A 20,329-nucleotide genomic window follows, 5' to 3' on the forward strand; every position below is an offset into this window, starting at 1 on the left:
TCCTCGGCTTGGGCCTTTGGATTCTCCCCGGGTAGATGCGCCTGGCCCATAAATCATTTGGGCCCCACAATATATATCAACAAATTTTGATTAAATTCGAACACAAATTAATAGAAGACCACGTAAAATAATAACAAAAAGCTTTCGTATAAAATAATAAAATTAATAATAACACATTCTCTTCAATAAGTAGTGCTTTTAAATATTTAATTACATGTGTGCTTATAATATTTATAAATTATAATAAATTGGAAAATAAATCGTGCGGCCAATAACTAGTTTTATTAGATACTTTGTCATTTCAGATAGTAAGGGCTCGTTTGGTAACATTGTTCTAGTAACGCTGTTTAAGTATTGTGGAAATACATATGAGTGAAAAAGTATTGTGAAAATACTTGTTGTATTGTCTAAACATTGAAAACTATTGTTTAAACAATACAACCAAACTGACCCTAGATTTTAAAGATGAGCTAGTATACTAAGTCCTATAAGGAATGATGGTATGTCATGAATTATGAAGCTATACATATCCGTCATTTCTTTTATCATGAATCTTGAGGTGGCATAGGTGGGATTTATCATCCAAATAAGAATGTAGTGTAAAAGATTAAGGTTGCATTTGTTTCGGTAGTAAAAGGAATCTGGAAAATATTTTACACCACGGGGCGTGCTTGGGAACGGCCGGAAAATTCAGTCAAATGGAAAATGATTTCTGTTGACCGTAAAATATCAAGCATTTTGGTGTAAAATCAATTTCACTTCTATTTTAGGCTGCGTTTGGTTCGATGTAAATTGAATTCCGAGTGTAAAATGAATGCAGGGGAAAATATTTTCGGGAAAGGAAAATATTTTTAAGTGTTTGGTTGCATTCCAAAAAATGCTTTGGAAAATATTTTCTAGTGTTTGGTTGTGTTCTTGAAAATGCTCTAGAAAACCCATTTTTATCATGTTTCTCACATTTTCTTAGGATCCAAACAAATATTATTATAGAGAATCAAAATATATAAACAATCAAAGAAACAAAAATCAAAATCCCAAGACCAATCGTGAGAGAGGGACTTCAGTGAGAGAGAGAGAGAGAGATCGGTTCATGGGTTGCTCACACGGTGGGTTGATCTAAAGGTGGCGGCTCGATCTAGGAGTGGGTCACTCACTGGGTGGTCCGATCTAGGAGTGGGTTGCTCATGGCGGTCCGACCTCCCGGTCCGGTCTGGGTCTGAAAACCTTGTATGGAATACGGATTGTGATTTTTTTTTTTTTTTTTTTTTTTTTTTTTTTTTTTTTCTGTCATCATATAGGAGTATGTGTTCTTCGATGAATATATTACTCAACACTAGATAGTTTGTTTAATGCAGGAAAATGAGTTAATGGGCTTGATCCATTCAGCTTCACCAACTATGCAGAGATGTGGCACTATAATAGCCTAATAGGTCGTCGAGTCAAGCCCAAAGCATACTACCAATTTTTTTGTGATGAAATCTCTCTCTCTCTCTCTCTCTCTCTCTCTCTCTCTCTCTTTATTTATTTATATATTTTTTAGAGAGTTTCAATTTATAGCATCCACCCTTGATAATAATTCTTTATCATCAGACCAAGACACCAATCAGTTTTTGGTGTAGGCGGGGATTGAACCTCATACCTCTTATTCAATTATCAGAGATTTTATCAGTTGAGTTAACTAGAAATCTCTATATACATCAATTAGCTCATTAATGTGTATTATTTAAACAAAACATATGGTCATGGGACCACAAGTAGCATATGTTAATATGCGGATGGTATTATCAATTGGCACATAGTGGGTTAGAAGAATTTTCTTCCAAAACGGTTTAGAGATAAACTTTTTTTATTTTTTGTTTTATATATTAATTTGTGTACAATTAATTAGTATTAGTGACGAACTTATGTGAAAGTGATATTATTTTATAACAATTTGTCACATGTAACATGCAGGCATAGTCGATTTTGTGCTTTTTTTTTGTATATTAGTATTATGTTTCTAAGGGTGAGACAATGCGGCGTACATATGGGCATGCCCAAATAACCTTCTTTGGGCATGTTGGCATGTCCATGGATGCAGGTTGCCAAGGCCTTGACAGCCCAGTATGGGCACGCCTACAAGCACGTTGGCATGCCTAAATAACCTCATTTGGGCATGCTAGCATGCCCATGGCAGCCCTACGTGCACGCAGCCAAAGACATGGCATGCTTGCGTGCACTTAACCTAAGTCATGACAGCCCAACGTGAACACACAAACATGCCATGACCTTGGCTGCAGGCCTAAATCAAAGAATTATATGTAAACTTAAATAAAATAGTTAGTAGAGAGTTATTTCAAGTAACATGACAATATATGCACATGGTGTGAATGCCAGTTAAAAAAAAAATGTAATAAAATATTATAATATAGTTTAAAATAAGTATTAATTTAATTATAATGAGTTATACAATGAGATTACGTTGTACAATTTATAAGATTTATATTGAGCTACATAGTTCAAGCATGAAACTTATGATTGCTCTTATCACTAAAACCAAAAAGGGAAAAAGGGAAATGACATATTTTGTACATATTCTTTATACCATATTTTAATTTGATCTCCAACTTTTTACTTATGTCAATTTAGTTCATAACATTTCAGTGTCATGTCAATTTAATTATTGTCATTATTTCTTAGACAAAAATTGTTGACGTGGCAAACATCCAAAATAAAAAATTAGTTTACTGCCACATTAATGGAACTAATTTTTTATTTTGGTCATTTACCATGTCAAAAATTTCCATCTAAGATATAACAGCATGAATTAAATTGACGCAACACTGAAAGATTATGGACCAAATTGACATAGTTGAAAGATTAGAGAACAAATTGAAATATGATGTAAATGATAGGGACCAAATACGTAGTTTACTCAACAAAAAATTATGGTTATTGTTAAACTGATATAAAATAAAAAAAAGGATTATATATGATTTTGGATGCTAAAGTTTAGTTCATTACTGAATTTCAGTCCATAAACTTAATATTAGGCCCTAAAAATGATTTTAGTCAAATTGTTGTTGGAGTGGACTTATATATAACTTGACTGGGTATTCATATCCATGCATATTGCATGTCTATCTTCCTGTTGAACCATGGATGCATATCTACAATTCACTGTTGTTGCTGTGTTTGTTTCTTTAGTCTCTCTATACATTGCTTGGAAAGGCAAAGAACTACAGCAACAACAAAGAGGCTCTTGAACCAGCTGGTGCATGGCCTATAATTGGCCACCTTCACCTTCTTCTTGGTGCTGATCAGCTTCTCTATCGAACACTAGGAGCAATGGTTGATAAATATGGCTCAGCATTCAATATCCGCCTAGGCAGTCACCGAGCTTTTGTTGTGAGTAGTTGGGAAGTAGCAAAGGATTGCTTCACCATCAATGACAAGGCACTAGCTTCACGTCCAGCAACAGTAGCTACAAAACTCATGGGGTACAATTATGCAGTGTATGGTTTTTCACCCTACAACTCCTTCTGGCGTGAGATGTGAAAGATTTCAACGCTTGAACTTCTCTCAAATCGTCGGCTAGAGATGCTCAAGCATGTTAGGTTCTCTGAAATTGAGATGGGGATAAAGGAGCTATACAGTTTATGGGTCCAAAATAGCTCTTCTCCTTTGCTTGTTGATATTAAACACTAGTCAGAAGAGTTGACACTCAATGTGGCGGTCAGAATGGTTGCGGGAAAACGTTATACTGGTTCCTCAGCTGCTTCTGACAGTGGCGAGGCAAAGAGGTGTCAAAATACAATCAATCAGTTCTTTCATCTGATGGGCATATTTGTGATTTCGGATGCACTTCCATTTCTAGATTGGTTGGATTTGCGGGGGCATGAAAAGGCAATGAAGAAGAATACTAAGGAGATGGATTCTATATTGGGAGGCTGGCTGGAGGAGCATCGTCAAAGGAGAGTTTCTGGTGAGGTTAAGGCCAATGGTGAGCAAGATTTCATTGATGTCATGTTGTCACTTCAGGAAGAAGGTCAACTCGCAACTTTTCAATATGATGCAGACACTAGCATCAAGTCGACTTGCCTGGTATATATGGTGGTTGTTTTGGTTGAATGTTAATAGCTTATTTTTTACATTAATTATTATCTAACGTGTGATTTCACTACTTTAACTAACCATATGATTCATATGAATTTGTAATACGACTGTGGGAGTTGGCTACCCACAGAGTTTCTAGGCTGAACCTTAATTTTGAGCCATCTGAAGACAATATAGAGCCCAAATATTAGGCATATTCTTGGATGGCCATGCCTTCAAATTAATCCTACTTGCCTCAAGATTTGACTATTTTCAAGAGTTTTTTTATTTTTATTTTTATTTTATTTTTATTTTTTTATTTTATTAAATAGTAATACTTATTAGAACACATACGAAAATAGTAATAATAGTGTTTTAAACCGGGTTTATAATACATTATATAACCGGAGTACAACGAGTTTCTAGGCTGAACCTTAATTTTGAGCCATTTGAAGACAATATAGAGCCCAAATATTAGGCATATTCTTGGATGGCCATACCTTCAAATTAATCCTACTTGCCTCAAGATTTGACTATTTTCAAGAGTTTTTTTTTTTATTTTTTTATTTTTTTTTATTCTTTATTATTTTTTTATTTTATTAAATAGTAATACTTATTAGAACACATACGAAAATAGTAATAATAGTGTTTTAAACCGGGTTTATAATACATTATATAACCAGAGTACAACGAGTTTCTAGGTTGAACCTTAATTTTGAGCCATCTCAAGACAACATAGAGCCCATATATTAGGCCTATTCTTGGATGGCCATGCCTTTAAATTAATCCTACTTGCCTCAAAATTTGACTATTTTCAAGGGTTTTTTTTGAGTAAACAGTAATACTTATTAGAATTCACACGAAAATAGTAATAATAATGTTTTAAACTGGGTTTATAATACATTATATAACCAGAGTACAACTACAAAATGGCCTAACCTTTGTAGTTGTAGATTGGGGTTATAAATAGCGGATATTAGACATACACAACCAATGTGGGATAAACATCCCTAATTTTTTTTTGAGTAAACAGTAATACTTATTAGAACACACACGAAAATAGTAATAATAGTGTTTTAAACCGGGTTTATAATACATTACATAACCAGAGTACAACTACAAAAGGGCCTAACCTTTGTAGTTGTAGACTGAGGTTATAAATAACGGATATTAGGCATACACAACTAATGTGGGATAAACATTCCTAATTATTTTTTGAGTAAACAATAATACTTATTACAACACACACGAAAATAGTAATAATAGTGTTTTAAACTGGATTTATAATACAGAAGTCATATATGACCATGTTAATATAATCTATTATAATTAGTGCATAATAAAATTGACACCACCAATGTAAAAGTGATATTATTCTAATCCTGAATTATCACACCTTAATAAGTTGTAAAAAAAAAAAAAAGTTTCATAGTTAGCATTAATTTCTATGAAAAATATTAATTGAAACTTATTCCTCTTTAAACCAATTAAATAGATCTTTAAGTTCATAAAAATTTAATGCAGGCACTTATCCTTGGTGGTAGCACTACAAAAAAAAAGGTTCTGTAGCCACGTTTTTAAAACGCGGCTATAGGATGATTTGGCCTATAGCCACTTTTTTTAGGCCGCGTTTTCAAATGTGGGCTAAACCCCGTGACTACAAGCCTGAGGGGTCTATCGTCGCACTTTTACAAACATGGCCTAAGACCAGGACCTATGGCCATGTTTAAAATGTGGCCTAAGGTGAAATCTATAGCCGCGTTTAAAACATGGCTATAGGATCGAACCAATGGCCGCGTTTAAAACGTGGCTATAGGGTCGAACAAATGGCCACGTTTTAAACGAGGCTATAGTTCTGGCCTATAGCTGCGTTTAAAATGCGGCTAAAATGTGTCTTCGAAGCTGTCAACAAGAGTCCTATAGGCCATATATATAGCCGTGTTTTAAACGTGGCTATAGGACCCTTGTTGACAGTTTCCAAGACACGTTTTAGCCGCGTTTAAAACGCGACTATAGACCACAACTATATCCACGTTTTTTAAATGTGGCTATATTTGTCACCTATAGGTGCGTTTAAAACGCGGCTACAACCCCTTGAATATTTTTTGAATTTGTCTATAGCCACGTTCTAAAAATGCGGCTATAGTTTTTGTTTTTTTTTTTTTTTTTCCTTTCTAGGCCAGATGGCGAATGCATTTACAAATGCTACTATAAGTTTCACAAACGCTGCTATAAGTTTTACAAACGCTACTATAAAAAACCTATCATAATAAGTTTTCCAGCTTGTTATTTCCTTTGAAATTCCGGCTTGTTGCATGCAACAAAATAACAAGCCGGAATTTCAAAGGAATATCAAGCTGGAATTTTCTCAAACATGTCACAATTTCAATCAATCTTTAAGGAATACGGGAAAATTATCAATCTTTATGGAATATGCAGTTCAATATAGCAACAAAATGGAGGAAAGTTTAGGGTCCATTTGACACAAAAAAGAGCAGCAAGCATCACACATGATTATGGTTATACCTCAACTGCAAACATTATGCACATGACTGTCTCTAACTTCCTATGGCTATCCCGGATGCTTCTAGGGCTGCCTTCCCATCTCCAAGCTCTTGTCTACAAGTGGGGCATCAGTTTGCAGGTAGAACACAGTTTATGTCCATAATGGCACTGCAAAAATATAAAGGTAGCAGTCAGCTATTTCGAACCAAGCAGAGAACTAAGAAGAACATAAGTTACTTCATATAAAGAAAACCTTAACTTTTCCAAAATTGAATGCTACGATTAGAATATACAGCAGCTAGAGACGCTCTTAAAAACAAGATTAGTGAAGTTAGACAAACTCATCAAAGGTAATACAAACTCAAAAGCAATGCAAATTTCATAGAATACCCAATTCATGTTTCTTTCTAAACAACTAAGCATACTCATCTTTTCCTTTTTAATAATTCTAACCAACTAGGAAGAGTCTATAACTTCACTTAGAAGAGTCTATAACTCATCAAAAGCAATACAATTACAGCATTAATGGAGGTAGTGTATCCTTCGTTCTTAGTTTGTTTTAGATTGTCAACAAGTTTGGTAGAGAAAGTTTGAACCACAGCTAGTGATAGTAAAGTTTGCCAAAGAAATTTGGCTTTAAACACGTGACTAAAGCTAGTCAGATCTTGTAGGCTACCTTCAAAACCCATGTTTTGTGGGGAATCTGGGTAACTAATTTAGTTTTCCCAACTATCTAGTTAGTAGGCCATTATTTGAAACTTATTAATTTTCTAACATCTCGAGCCTCAGAGGCTCGATTTTTGGCTTATAAACTGAGCCTCTAAGGCTCGGTTTTCATGCTCTTAGGCTATCTGACGTGGCTCATTGTACACATGGAAATCGAGTCTTACAGACTCGATTTTTATAAACGACTCTCAGATGCTCGATATCTGTGCTACAAGATTCCACGTAGATGCCACATCGAAATCAAGTTTTAGGGACTCTGTTTGCTAAAAGTGAAACCGAGTCTCAGAAACTCGATTTTCAAATTATGGTGAACAAGTACTCCACGTGGCAATCATGTCTGGGTCCCTATATCAGATCTAATTTTTTGTCTGGGTCTCATACGTATTGAGCAGGGGAACCAACACTGATAGTTTTCTACTCTTTCACTCCTCCTCTCACTCATACAATAATCTCAGCACATTTGCACATCCAAAATGTCAAGTAAGGGTCTGTTGATTGTTTAGTGTATATAGTGTTAGTGGATTTTGCTAGTGTTAGTGTATAAAGTGTTAAGATATATTTGTGTATCATGACTTTTGTTGTTTGGTTTTGATATTTCTCTTTAGTTTTTGTTTTGTGCCCTTTCTCTATGTCTCTAGTAGTTAAAATCACAGTCAATCCCAGTTATGCCAATTTTCTAGCCCAATCCATAATCTAAGCTTTTAGGTTTTCGTTCCACTAAAGGAAGACTATAAAAGAAAATATAAAAGACGTGATTAATGACTTTTTGAAAGTACTGCCTTTGCATCTATGGTTTGATTGTACCATGCTCTCTTAAAGCACCATCCAAAAATCAAGATTGAAGGAACTGGAGATTCAATGAGCTTGAAGTTGCTACAACTAGAATTCTTAAATCCCTAGAACCAAATCTTTGAGTCGATACTTGGCGACATGAGCAGGATGTTCAAGCACAACAATCACATATAGAAGAAGTCCATGATAGTCCATAAATTCAGAGTTACATTGGGTTACGACAATAAATTCAACAAGTGGTAACAATATTAAAATAGGGTTATTTTATATTGTAAACTTCCATTCTACGTGCATAGTGATTTGTTTTGCCTATGAGGTTGATGGTTAAATCTTCATTTTTTTCTTTGGCATACTTTTTCTATTGATTTTTTCTATGTTACCATATTAAGTTTCTCATTTTGATAGTTTTTAGACCCCTTAACAACACAATTGGATTAACCTAGGTAATTAGCCAAGTTGTTACTTAGTCCAATTTAACAAATCTAGGTTATCACAATCACAACAATCATATCATACATAGATGCGGAAAGATAAATAACACAAAGATATGATCACCCAGGAAACCAAACCGGTAAAAACCTGGGGAGAATTTAACCTAGCTATTCTCAAGGTAAACCTGAATCTACTATCTTGAAAGAATCAAAATTCATATAATAAGACTTACAAGCCCCCATGCTCGACTTCTTATTGCTACCCACCAGTAGAACTTATTGACACGACCACGTGCAAGCCCCGAATCCACGGACTCTTTCTTTTTTGGATTCACCACCAGATACAAGCACACCTGCTTGTGTTTCTTTAAGCTTCAATGGCAGCAACTGAATTGATCATCAAGGTGTAGATAATATCTCCTCCTTGAAAACCCTAAGTTTGTGTAAAGGAAAGCTCCTCTAGATCTCACAAGAGATTTACACAAATAGCAATATGAGCAACACTAAAACGTGGCTAGGGTTTGCCTTTTATACTTAGGACAAATTAGAAAACCCTAAAAGTTTTAAACACACTAGGGCTGAGTTGGAATTCTATAAAAAAAACGCATTCTGCCCGAGATTCAATCGATCGAGCTAGGCCGAAATGCACAGTAACTTCTGCATCAGCTCAATTCCAACTTTACATAAAAGATACAACTTTGAGCAAGTCTAAACACTAGTAAACATATTGTTTCGATCATGGTTTGCCAACAATACACATTAGAGTTCTAAATACATAAAAACCTAAGTCTTTAGAACCTAACAAACTCCCCATTTGGCAATTTGTGACAAAACACAACTAGAAGTTCAAAGTTTACAAAGAAAAGCCCTTTATAAAACAAATGCTCATAAAACAAACTCAATCCTAACTACTATCCATCAGTTGTAAATGTAGACAGCAGCTCAATTGAATCAACCTGTATATTTCTTGAAACACTAAACAAAATGCATAACCGCATGTGTGGAAAATACAAATAAACAAATTAAATTCTTGATTTCAAACAACACACAATAAAGACATATATCAATGAATAACTCATAAATATAAATCAATAAGCAGTCGAAAACAAGAAACATATAAAGCAATAAAAGTAACTCCCCCTAACATGAATATCCCAACAAAAATATGGCAAGAGCTAAAAGGATAAAATACAATGTGAAGCACCTAGATACAATCTAAACTCCACAAGCTCCAACCACAAAAATACTCTCCCCCTGAAAACAAAACTATACAAGAACTCAAATATGTACTCTCCCTTTTTGTGACGGAATGCCAAAGGGTAATCAAAATCCATCATCAAAAGGGAGGTGGCGGTGAAGATCGTCTAAACTGTGCCAACTCTGCGCGCAAAGCACGGATCTCATCGAGCACATCCACCAAAATCTGTCTATGAGCCACCTGAACGGTCAAGACATGATCCAACGTATATCGAATGTCCAAATCATCAGAAGTAGTCGGTGGAGGAACATCAGCATCAGCAGCACTACTACCAGATGCCTCAACAGCATCAGCACCTGTAGAAGAGGGAGAAGGGGGAACAACACCAGATGACGTACCTTTAGGACGCGAATGATCAACTCTCAAGTGAGCAGCCCTCTGCCTAAGAAAGGTGGCATCTATGGGAGCAACAACATGAACAGGCTCACTAGAAGGGAAACAATCTAGACCAAGAAACAACAAAATCCTATGAATGAAAATAGGATGGATAAGTGCATGCCTTACGGCAGAACTCCCATGAACCTCGTTCAAAGAATGAAGGAACAGATGAGGGAAATTGATAGACGCACCAGAAACAAAAGCATACAAAAACACACATCGCTCTAGAGGGATGGTGTGGAGATGAGAGATAGGCCATAAAGAATGACACGCTATCTTAAAGAAAAGATAGGCAGTCTTGGTAAGCTCAGCAGACGTGATCTGAGGATCAGAACCCCACTGGATAGAAGACCTAGTGATGTATGATATGACAACATCTAAGGGTGGAGACTCATCATAGGGATAGTCAGGCTCCCGAACAACTAGAACCCCAAGAGTTTTAGCCACTACCCGAGGAGTAATGGTGAACTCAACACCTTGTATCCAACTCCTAATAAGAGTGTTGAAATCATAGACGTGGCAGGAGAGATTCGAGAAGAACTCTCTAATTAGGGCGGTCGAGGGTGGATGATCTATCTCTAAGAGGGACAACCAACCTCTAGACTCAAAGTTAGCCCTAATGGTTGGCTCAATCTCATCTAAAATCACAGAACGCTCAGCCCAAAGGCCTTTCTGCTTTTGTCATTCCTAAACACCTCACTCCTAGAGGGAGACTCAAAGGAAGTGGAGGGGGTCCTATGGGCTCTAGTTTTCCTAGGCATAGTGCTAGGATAAGGACCAAGACACAAAGCAAAAAAAAAAAAAAAAAAAAACAAAAAAACCAAGGGCAGACTGCAAGTTAGCACAAAAAAAAAAAAATATAGAACAAAAAATCTATATGATGCATGAACAAATTAAATGTAGTGATGCATGACCTAATGCAGTGCAATTAAATTCAAATTAAGTTCAAGTTCACAAATTTGGCTTGAACATAGAGTTTTTAACAAAAAAACCCAAAATTTTGAAAAAACCACTTGATCAATTTGTAAGAAATTGACGAATTGATCATCATACAAGATAGATTTCAGAAAATAATGACCAATTACATCAATTCAACAAACCAATTTCATCAATTGAACCAACTTGAACAAAAACCCCAATTCGGATTCAAAACAAGCCCTAGAAATTTTGATTTTTCATAAAACCCCAAATTAATCAAATTAACCAACATAGATCATGAATATATCATTGTAGCAGCAAAACCCATTGATCAAATTCATAAAACAAGGCTTGATTAATCAAAAATCCCAAATAGTGCATAGTTCGAAAATTACCAAAAAACCATGAGATTAATGCATGAAAATGTGAAAATAATGCAAAAGGAAGGGTAAAATAGACATATCGGCTTAGGGAGAGAGAATCCTTGCAAGAAATTTGGAGGAAAACGACAAAAATATCTCAATGGAGCCTTGCCTAGTTGGAGAGAGAGAGAAAAAAAGTTTTGAAAAAGTGTTTTGAACAAGTCAAATATGAATTTTTTAAAACTGGATTCACGAGTTTCGATTGATCGAAACAGACAGAGGCTTGTTAAAAAATTTTAAAACGATTTCAAAACAGTTTTGATCGATCGAAAAACAGTTTTGATCAATCGAAACAGACAGAGGCTTCCTTAGATAATTTAAAAGAATTTCAATTGATCGAAAAATAAATTGGATCAATCGAAACTAGCAGAGGCTCACTAAATTTGAGGAAAAACACAGTTTTTGAAAAAAAAAAATTAGGAACAACTCAAAGCATTGAAATTGAGGGACAGAATGCATGAGTATGTAATGATATGATTTTCAAAAACAAGAACTGAAGCCCAAATTTCCCAAATTTAAAATTTCTTACATTCTCCATAAATTTTCAAGTATCAAATCAATTTTGCACAAAATTCAAGTATTTGCGTACTTGTTGGTCAGACCAAAAATACACACAATAATATGTACAATGTTTAGCAAAGAGTAACTTGTGTAGTGTGTGCAACTAGCAAAAACTTGAGATATATGTGAGGTGATATGTAAATAGAAATCAATCACAAAGTCTACAAAATTCATCACATAGAATTTAAAAGAGACTATCACCTAAAGAGTTACATCATATAACTCCCACATCTCCTAGATCATAAGCTTGCAATCATGTAAGTTTCTTGAATTTTGCCTCATAATATACATACCAATTTTAATTTATTCAGAAACTTATTAAAAAGCCAGGGTAATGTATACACCAATTTTAATTATGTGATTTGACATCAAGTCTAATAGTACACACCAATTTTAAATATTAAGCAATTAAACCGACGCTACACCTTATTTTCTTTTTGTGCATGTGCTATACTTTCTCGAGCACAAAATCTTACAATATGCACTAAGGTGTTCATGATTGGCTAGTGAACAGTGGTAAGATGGTTATTTATGCATTTTTCTAAAAGTTCAAGTCCGACAGTCAAAAAACATGTGACTTTAAGATCAAGACAAAGTGATCAAAACCATAAACATCTTTCCCACACAACATGCACTACAAAGCTTCAACTAGTAATGTGCAATAAGTAAGCTCATCAAGGCTAAACAAGGTACACAAGACATGTTATGTGAAAATAAATTGACCAACCTTGTTCTCAAAAACCAAGAAACTAGTGCAAAACATAATTTGCTTCCTTTTTCTTCCCTTTTTCCTTTATTTTATTTTATTATTATTAAAAAAACACCTAGAATGAAATGCATGAATGTTATGCAGTGCAAATCCTAGAAAAAAAAACACAGAACCAAAGAACAATGGTCACAAAGGGTAGAGCAATGAAGCACAAGGACCATGTCAGAAAGACTCAATTAGTTCGAGTCTTTTGCATCCAAAACCTTTTAGATGCACCATGAGCATTGGAGTTCTTATTCACATGGGAATGATTACCAACTCCAGGATTGGAATAAAGGTTTAAAGCCTTTACCAATTCACCAATGAGTACCATAGGATCTTGTGCTTGAGGCACAGGTACTTTTGGTTTGTTTGCTCTCTTTGCAGCTTGTAGCTTGTAACAGTTTGGACGTATGTGTCCAGACTTTCCACAAAAACGACAAACTCATGCAGGCTTATCATGTGACTTGTCCTTAGAAAGGGTAGACTACTTAGGTTTAGACTCTTTCAGATCAACCCTAATCTTCCTAGATGGTGAAACTTCTATGGGTTTGACAACCTCACTCACATGGGGTTTGGCAGTTTCACACACAATCTCACTCACAGAAGGTTCAGAAGAAGATGAAGGGACAAAGTTTGTGGAATGGGGAGCAGACACAGAGATGCTTTCAACAAAACCTAAACCAGATTTGTCAGAAGGAGACTTTTGAACACTCAGCATTTGATCAAGTTTAGAACTAGCAGATCTAGCAACAGATAAATCAAGTTCTAAAGATTTAACTTTATCAAGCAATAGCATATTTTCAGTTTTCACATTGTTCAAAAGTTCATTAGCATTAAACAGTTTTACAAACAAATTCTTCTTATCAAGCTCAAGAGATTTAATTTTCTTCTGGCCAAATTCAACATTCATAGCATCCTTTGCAGCAACTTTGTAAAGTTTATTATAGGCCTCTTGAAGATCTGCATCCTCAGAGAGTTCTCCATCAGAAGGGTTCTCTTCAGCAGATATGCTCTCATTTACTACAGCAGTAGCAGTGAAAGTAATGAAGTTTCCATCCTTGTCACAATCAGACTCATTATCAGAAACTTCACCATCACTAAGGGTTGCAGCCATAGCCTTATCATTAGACTTCAAATAGGTAGGACATTCAAATTTCATGTGACCATACCCTTGACATCCAAAACATTGAGGACCCATAGAATTATTAGAAGGTTGATCTACTTTTTCTCTAGGTTTATCATTATTGTTAACCTTAGTAGGATCATTCCTCCTAAAGTTTCTAGGTTCAGTAGTGTTCGTGCAGTAGTGTTCGTGCCTTTTGCCTTTCTGTTACTATTCCTAAGAAAGTTTCTAAAGTTCTTGGCAAGGTAAGCAATCTTTGTAGTAGAGAGCTAATCATTAAATCCACCAATTTCAACATCATCAACTGACTTAAGAGCCATTGATTTGGATTTATTAGTTTTGGATAGGTCTAACTCATAGGATTGAAGAGATCCTACAAGTCATCAACAGGGATGGAGTCCACATCCTTGCTCTCAGTAATAGCAGTCACTTTTGATATAAATTCTTCAGTTAATGATCTAAGAATCTCCCTAACAATTTTAGGTTGATCATAGATTTCACCCAAGTTAAAAGAAGAATTAATAATATCATTCAGTTTAGTATAGAATTCATCAAAAGATTCATCATCAGACATCTTAATGCTTTCAAATTTTGAAGTTAACTGCTGCAATTTATTGATTTTGACAGCCTTTGTGCCTTCATGCACAATCTGGAGGATATTCCAAGTAGTATAAGTAACCTCCACATTAGAGATTCTCTTAAATTCCTCCATAGAAACAGCGTTAAAGATAGCATTCATAACCTTGCTATTGAACGTGGCTGCTTCTTTTTGAGAAGTTTTCCACTCACTAACAAGAGTAGTGGGCTTCTCCCATCCGTATTCAACGAAGTTCCAGACTCTCTCATCAATTGATTTAAGGAATGCTTTCATCCTTACTTTCCAATAAGTATAATTATTCCCATCAAAGTGAGGAGGAATAACAAGAGAGTGTCTGTGTTCCATGACAACAGGGGTCAAGGATCAGCTCAGTGATCAAAAGATCAACAACAAAAGAGCAACTCGCTTTGATACCACTTGATAGTTTTTAGACCCCTTAACAACACAATTGGATTAACCTAGGTTATTAGCTAAGTTGTTACTTAGTCCAATTTAACAAATCTAGGTTATCACAATTCAATTTAACAAATCTAAGTTATCACAATTCAATTTAACAAATCTAGGTTATCACAATCACAACAATCATATCATGCATAGCAGCGGAAAGATAAATAACACAAAGATATGATCACCTAGGAAACCAAACCGGTAAAAACCTGAGGAGGATTTAACCTAGTTATCCTCAAAGTAAATCTGAATCCACTATTTTGAAAGAATCGAAGTTCATACAATAAGACTTATAAGCCCCCACGTTCGACTCCTTATTGCTACCCACCAGTAGAACTTACTGACACGACCATGTGCAAGTTCTGAATCCATGGACTTCTGCTTTCTTGGATTCACCAGCAGATACAAGCACACTTGCTTGTGTTTCTTTAAACTTCAATGGCAGCAACTGAATTGATCATCAAGGTGTAGATAATATTTCCTCATTGAAAACCCTAAGTTTGTGTAAAGGAAAGCTCCTCTAGATTTTACAAGAGATTTACACAAACAGCAATATGAGTAACACTAAAATGTGGCTAGGGTTTGCCTTTTATACTTAGGACAAATTAGAAAACCCTAAACGTTTTAAACACACTAGGGATGAGTTGGAATTCTGCAGAAAAAACACATTCTGCCCGAAATTCGATCGATCGAGCCTAAACTTCAATCGATCGAGCCAGGCTGAAATGCACAGTAACTTCTGCATCAGCTCGATTCCAACTTTACATAAAAGATACAATTTTGAGCAAGTCTAAACACTAGTAAACATATTGTTTTAATTATGGTTTACCAACAATACACATTAGAGTACTAAATACATAAAAACCTAAGTCTTTAGAACCTAACACATTTAATGCCATAATTGTTTATTTTGAGTAATTTTAATGTATTTTTAGAATATGAAAAATAATACTTTATTCTCTTTGGATTTATCCATTGAATTCTTGGTAAGATCAGAATGTGAGGAAAAAAGAATACAATTTCTTGATATTCTAAAAATATGTAAGAACTTTCTGTTTATTTTTTGCAATATTGTGTGTGTGATTGCTTAAACCAACGTAAAATAATAATTGAATCAATTAATTCACTTTGACTTGAAATTGGTTTGTTAGTACAACCGGGGCGTAATCATACCGAGAAAAAAAGGACCCAATACGAATGAAATTGATAGGAAGGCGGGAGCTATACAGTTGAGATTTTATTATTATTATTATTATTATTATTATTTTTTTTGGGTTAAAGAATTACCATTTGGCTTATCAATTTTTTGGTGGGTGTGCCATATTTGGCTTTGTCACTATGGCCTCTTTGTTTGTGCTGTGCTGTGCTGTGGTTGGGGTGTCATATACTCATATTGCTGTTTTGCGACACCAAACAAAAAGATTATGCATATTATTAGAAAAGTTCCTAATGTGTTTACAAAAAAATAATTCATTCAGAATCATCTTATATTGTTGTTTTGCGACACCAAAACGAAAAGATTATTCGTATTATTAGAAAAGTTCATAATGTGGTTCACTGGCGGCTTCATATGGAGTTCAGGTGGTCATAGGACCACCCTGACCTGGTAAAAAATTAATTATTATATATAAAATTTAAAACTTTTATGATTTTATTATTTTTAAAAAATATTTGTGACCACTTAAAATTTTTTTAGGGTCAATATAATTAAGTTTTGAACAAAATTTGGTAACAAATTTAATTGTAGACTAAGACTACAACTTCACTCAATATTTTTTTTTTTATTGGATGTGAATTATGATATATTTACCATTTAATTATATTTTCTTTTTATATCCTGATATCCTTCATATTTGCAAAATTAAAAAAAAAAAAAATCAAAGATCAATAGCTATGTTATTAATCAAATATTTAAAATTTGAGTTTTTGTAGTCTAAAATTACATAAAATTTAAGTTTATGAACCAAATAGTAAATAATATCTGATTAACATGAAATTTTACATTTGTTTTAAGAACATAAAGAACATGCAATTTAATAGTAAAATTTTCAAAATATGTAATTATGTTAATTTGTTTAGTGCGAGTTGTAGTTTTAGGTTACAACTAAGTTTGTAACCAAATTTTGTCTTTAAATTTTGGCTCCCTTAAGAATATATTAAGTCATTACAAACAACTTTTCTCAAAAAAAAAAAAAAAAAAAAGTCATTACAAACAAAAAGAAAAATCCCAATAAATTTGCTATCTAACTAAAATTTTGAAAGAGATGTAACTTGTGACATTGATAGTGAGACTATTGTCGGGGGCGGTTTTTGCGTGTAGCCAAATGTCTTCTGCTAGAGGTGTGACTTTGTTAGGCCCGAATTTATTTCGGGGAGTCCAATCCGGAACTCAACATTGGGCTGCATAGACCAATTGCTAATGGTGCATTTTAAGCCTACAAAATAGATAAAATTCAAAGTCTTAGAATCATGATAATGGTTGAAATAAGTAAATAATATACTTAGCGTGATAGTTTTGATTAAATGGTGAGTTGATATGTTATTATTATGTTTATTAAGTGATGTCCAATATTAGAAAGTAATTAATTAAGTGCCATATGTCCAGTAATGGGATGAGTCCAAAATAGTCCATATTCAGCTGCAGTTTAGTTCATGTCCAATATAATAAGGTATGTCTAGCAATGGTCTGTGTCCAAATAATGTATGTCTAACAATGATTTATGTCCAAATAATACATATCCAGTTATGGTTCATGTCCAAGTAATATATGTCCAACGGTAGTTCATGTCCAAATGATATATGTCCAGCGGTGGTTTATGTTTGAATATTATATGTCCGACAGTGAGATGGATTCAATTTATTAATATATATGTTTATTAATGAAGTATTAGTGAACCCAAGTTTATTAAATAGTGAGATAGTATTAAAGTATTTTGCATCCAGCGACACAATAATAATGGGTTAACATATACTTAATAATGTAATTTCAAAGATAGAGAAAAAATTGACTTATCTTTTATGTTTCTGACTCCAGCTATATAGCATCATTTCATTCTTTATATGATTTGTGGCTCCAGCCGTATAGTGTTAGTGAGCTGAAAACATTTTAGTGGCATAATAATATGAGTACAACGGTACAATGATAATGAATTAAAACATACTCAATAGTATAATTTCGGGATAAAAATATAATGACTTATCTTCATAGTTTGTGCCTTCGGCTGTATATCATCACTTTGTTCTTTATATGATTCGTGGCTCCAGCTGTATAGCGTTAATGAGTTGATAATGTTCCAGCGGTATAATAATATTAGTTGAGTAGTATAGTGATAATGAATAAGATATACTTAATAATATAATTTTGAAGATAAAAATATAATGACTTATCTTCATAGTTTGTAACTCTAGCCGTATAACATCAGTGGACTTAACGTTTCAGCAGCATGAGAAAATGAGTCTAGTGGTACAATATGATATTATGAGTCCTTTTATGATGACTTTATGATTGAAGGTGAAAAATGGGTGCAATTGGAGGGAGGGAGAATATGTTTAGCCGTGTGCATAGATTGGTTAAGTTCATCCTCTTTATCATGTACTTAAATGTTTTTCCCCATATAATACTCTTTTGGTTTTTAGTCAAATATAAATGTTATTGCCTTCTATAAGAAGAACTTTTAGTATTAGAAATTTATATTTTCCATAAGAATGACTTTAATATGAAATCATTGTGCCTTCTAAGAGAAGGATTTTTAGTCTTTAACGTTTATATGCCTTCCATGAGAAAGGGGTTTTGTAATGTGTTCTTGGAAGAGTGTTTGGTATCTTTTAAGATGTATGGAGATGGTAGGAGATATATATGTTTTGTGAGATATGGTGTTTGTAAGATAGATTAGAAATATATGTAAGAAGTATGTATGGATAGTTTGTGAGGAATATGTTTGTAAAATATATGGGAGTATGAGATAGATAATATGAAGGTTAAATATAGTAAATACATGAGCTTATAGTTGCTGTTGGAGTTGTTTTTTGTGTTATGACATTGGTTATGTTGCTTTCTAAGAAGAGAAGTATTGTAAGAGAAATAGAGAAAGAGATGGAGATGTGTTTATGGGCAGCAAAATGATGATATTTCAGAATAATAGAGTGTGGGAAAGATGGGTAATGCATAATGGTGTGGTGTAATAGGTGTGTTGTAATAGTGTTATCTAAGAAGAGATATTTTCATAAGAGAGATGGAAAAGTATAGAAATGTTTAGAGATATGGGCAACAAAGTGAATGAAGGTTTAGAATAAGGGGCTGAGAGAGGAATGGATGGATGGATCTCTTAGTGTGTGGCTTGATCCTCTTTATATAGAGCCAAGTATGTAATTGGATTATAATTAGTTGAAGGGAAATTTAGCAAATAAGGAAAAGTCTTTGACAAAGTAAGTGGTTTCATTAGTGAGTTTTTTTTTTTAGCCAAAAAAAAAAAGTTTGAGCCTTTAATGCTGCTGGAGCTACTATTAGAGCTGTCAACTCTATAGCAGTAGTTGCTGGATGATATCATCTAAATGACATCTTCTACTGGAGGAAAATATTTAGCATTAAATGCATGGTTTGGATAAAAATGGTAAGATAACCTTTATGGGACCTTCCTATTTCTGGTATTACAGCTGGAGGCTAAGGATTTTAGCTTAAAATGGTAGGATTTCTTTTATGGGATCCTTACTTCTTTTGGTATAATAGGTAGTTGTTGAGATTGACCATTAATAGGCAAGTGATGTTATTTAGGACATGTGTCAACTACCTAAGTTGCTGTTGGAGCTATTGTAGTTGTTGCTAGAGCTATTGCAGATTCTGCTGGAGCTATTGCAGCTTTTGCTGGAGCTGTTGTAGCTTCTGCTGGAACTGTTGCAGCTTCTGCTAGAGGTGTTGCAACTTCTGTTTGAGCTGTTGTTGGTATTTTTGGCTAAGTTTTCTCTTTTGAAAAATTATATGTTTAGTCCATATATAATTTTGGTAAGTAATAGACTAGTTGATTGATATTTGATGAAGTTTCAGAGATGTAATTATGGTTTTTTTTTTTTTTTTTTTTTGTTTTTTAACCAAATCTTGGAGAGTAAGGAGAGCATTTAATGCTAGATATGAGATATTAATATATATTTAGTCATGTGCTTGGAATTGATTTAAATGAAAATAATAATATAATTTATATGAAATACTATAATTATATTTTTAAACTTATATTATATAATGAACATTAATTTTTATGTAAAGCGCATGAGGAGTTTTGTTATTTTAAGTGTTATGTGATATGAGAGGTTTACCAAATGTTACCTATTGCACATTGACCTGTCAGAGTTCA

The 20,329-nt window shown here is 34.0% G+C and overlaps 1 pseudogene; it reads left to right on the top strand.

Moving 5' to 3' along the window:
- Positions 1–3,137: 3,137 nt before the first annotated feature.
- Positions 3,138–19,913, top strand: LOC115958150 (annotated as a pseudogene).
- The last annotated feature ends 416 nt before the right edge of the window (positions 19,914–20,329 follow it).

The sequence above is a fragment of the Quercus lobata genome, chromosome 2 (genome assembly GCF_001633185.2).
Source record: "Quercus lobata isolate SW786 chromosome 2, ValleyOak3.0 Primary Assembly, whole genome shotgun sequence".
Classification (NCBI taxonomy): Eukaryota; Viridiplantae; Streptophyta; class Magnoliopsida; order Fagales; family Fagaceae; genus Quercus; species Quercus lobata.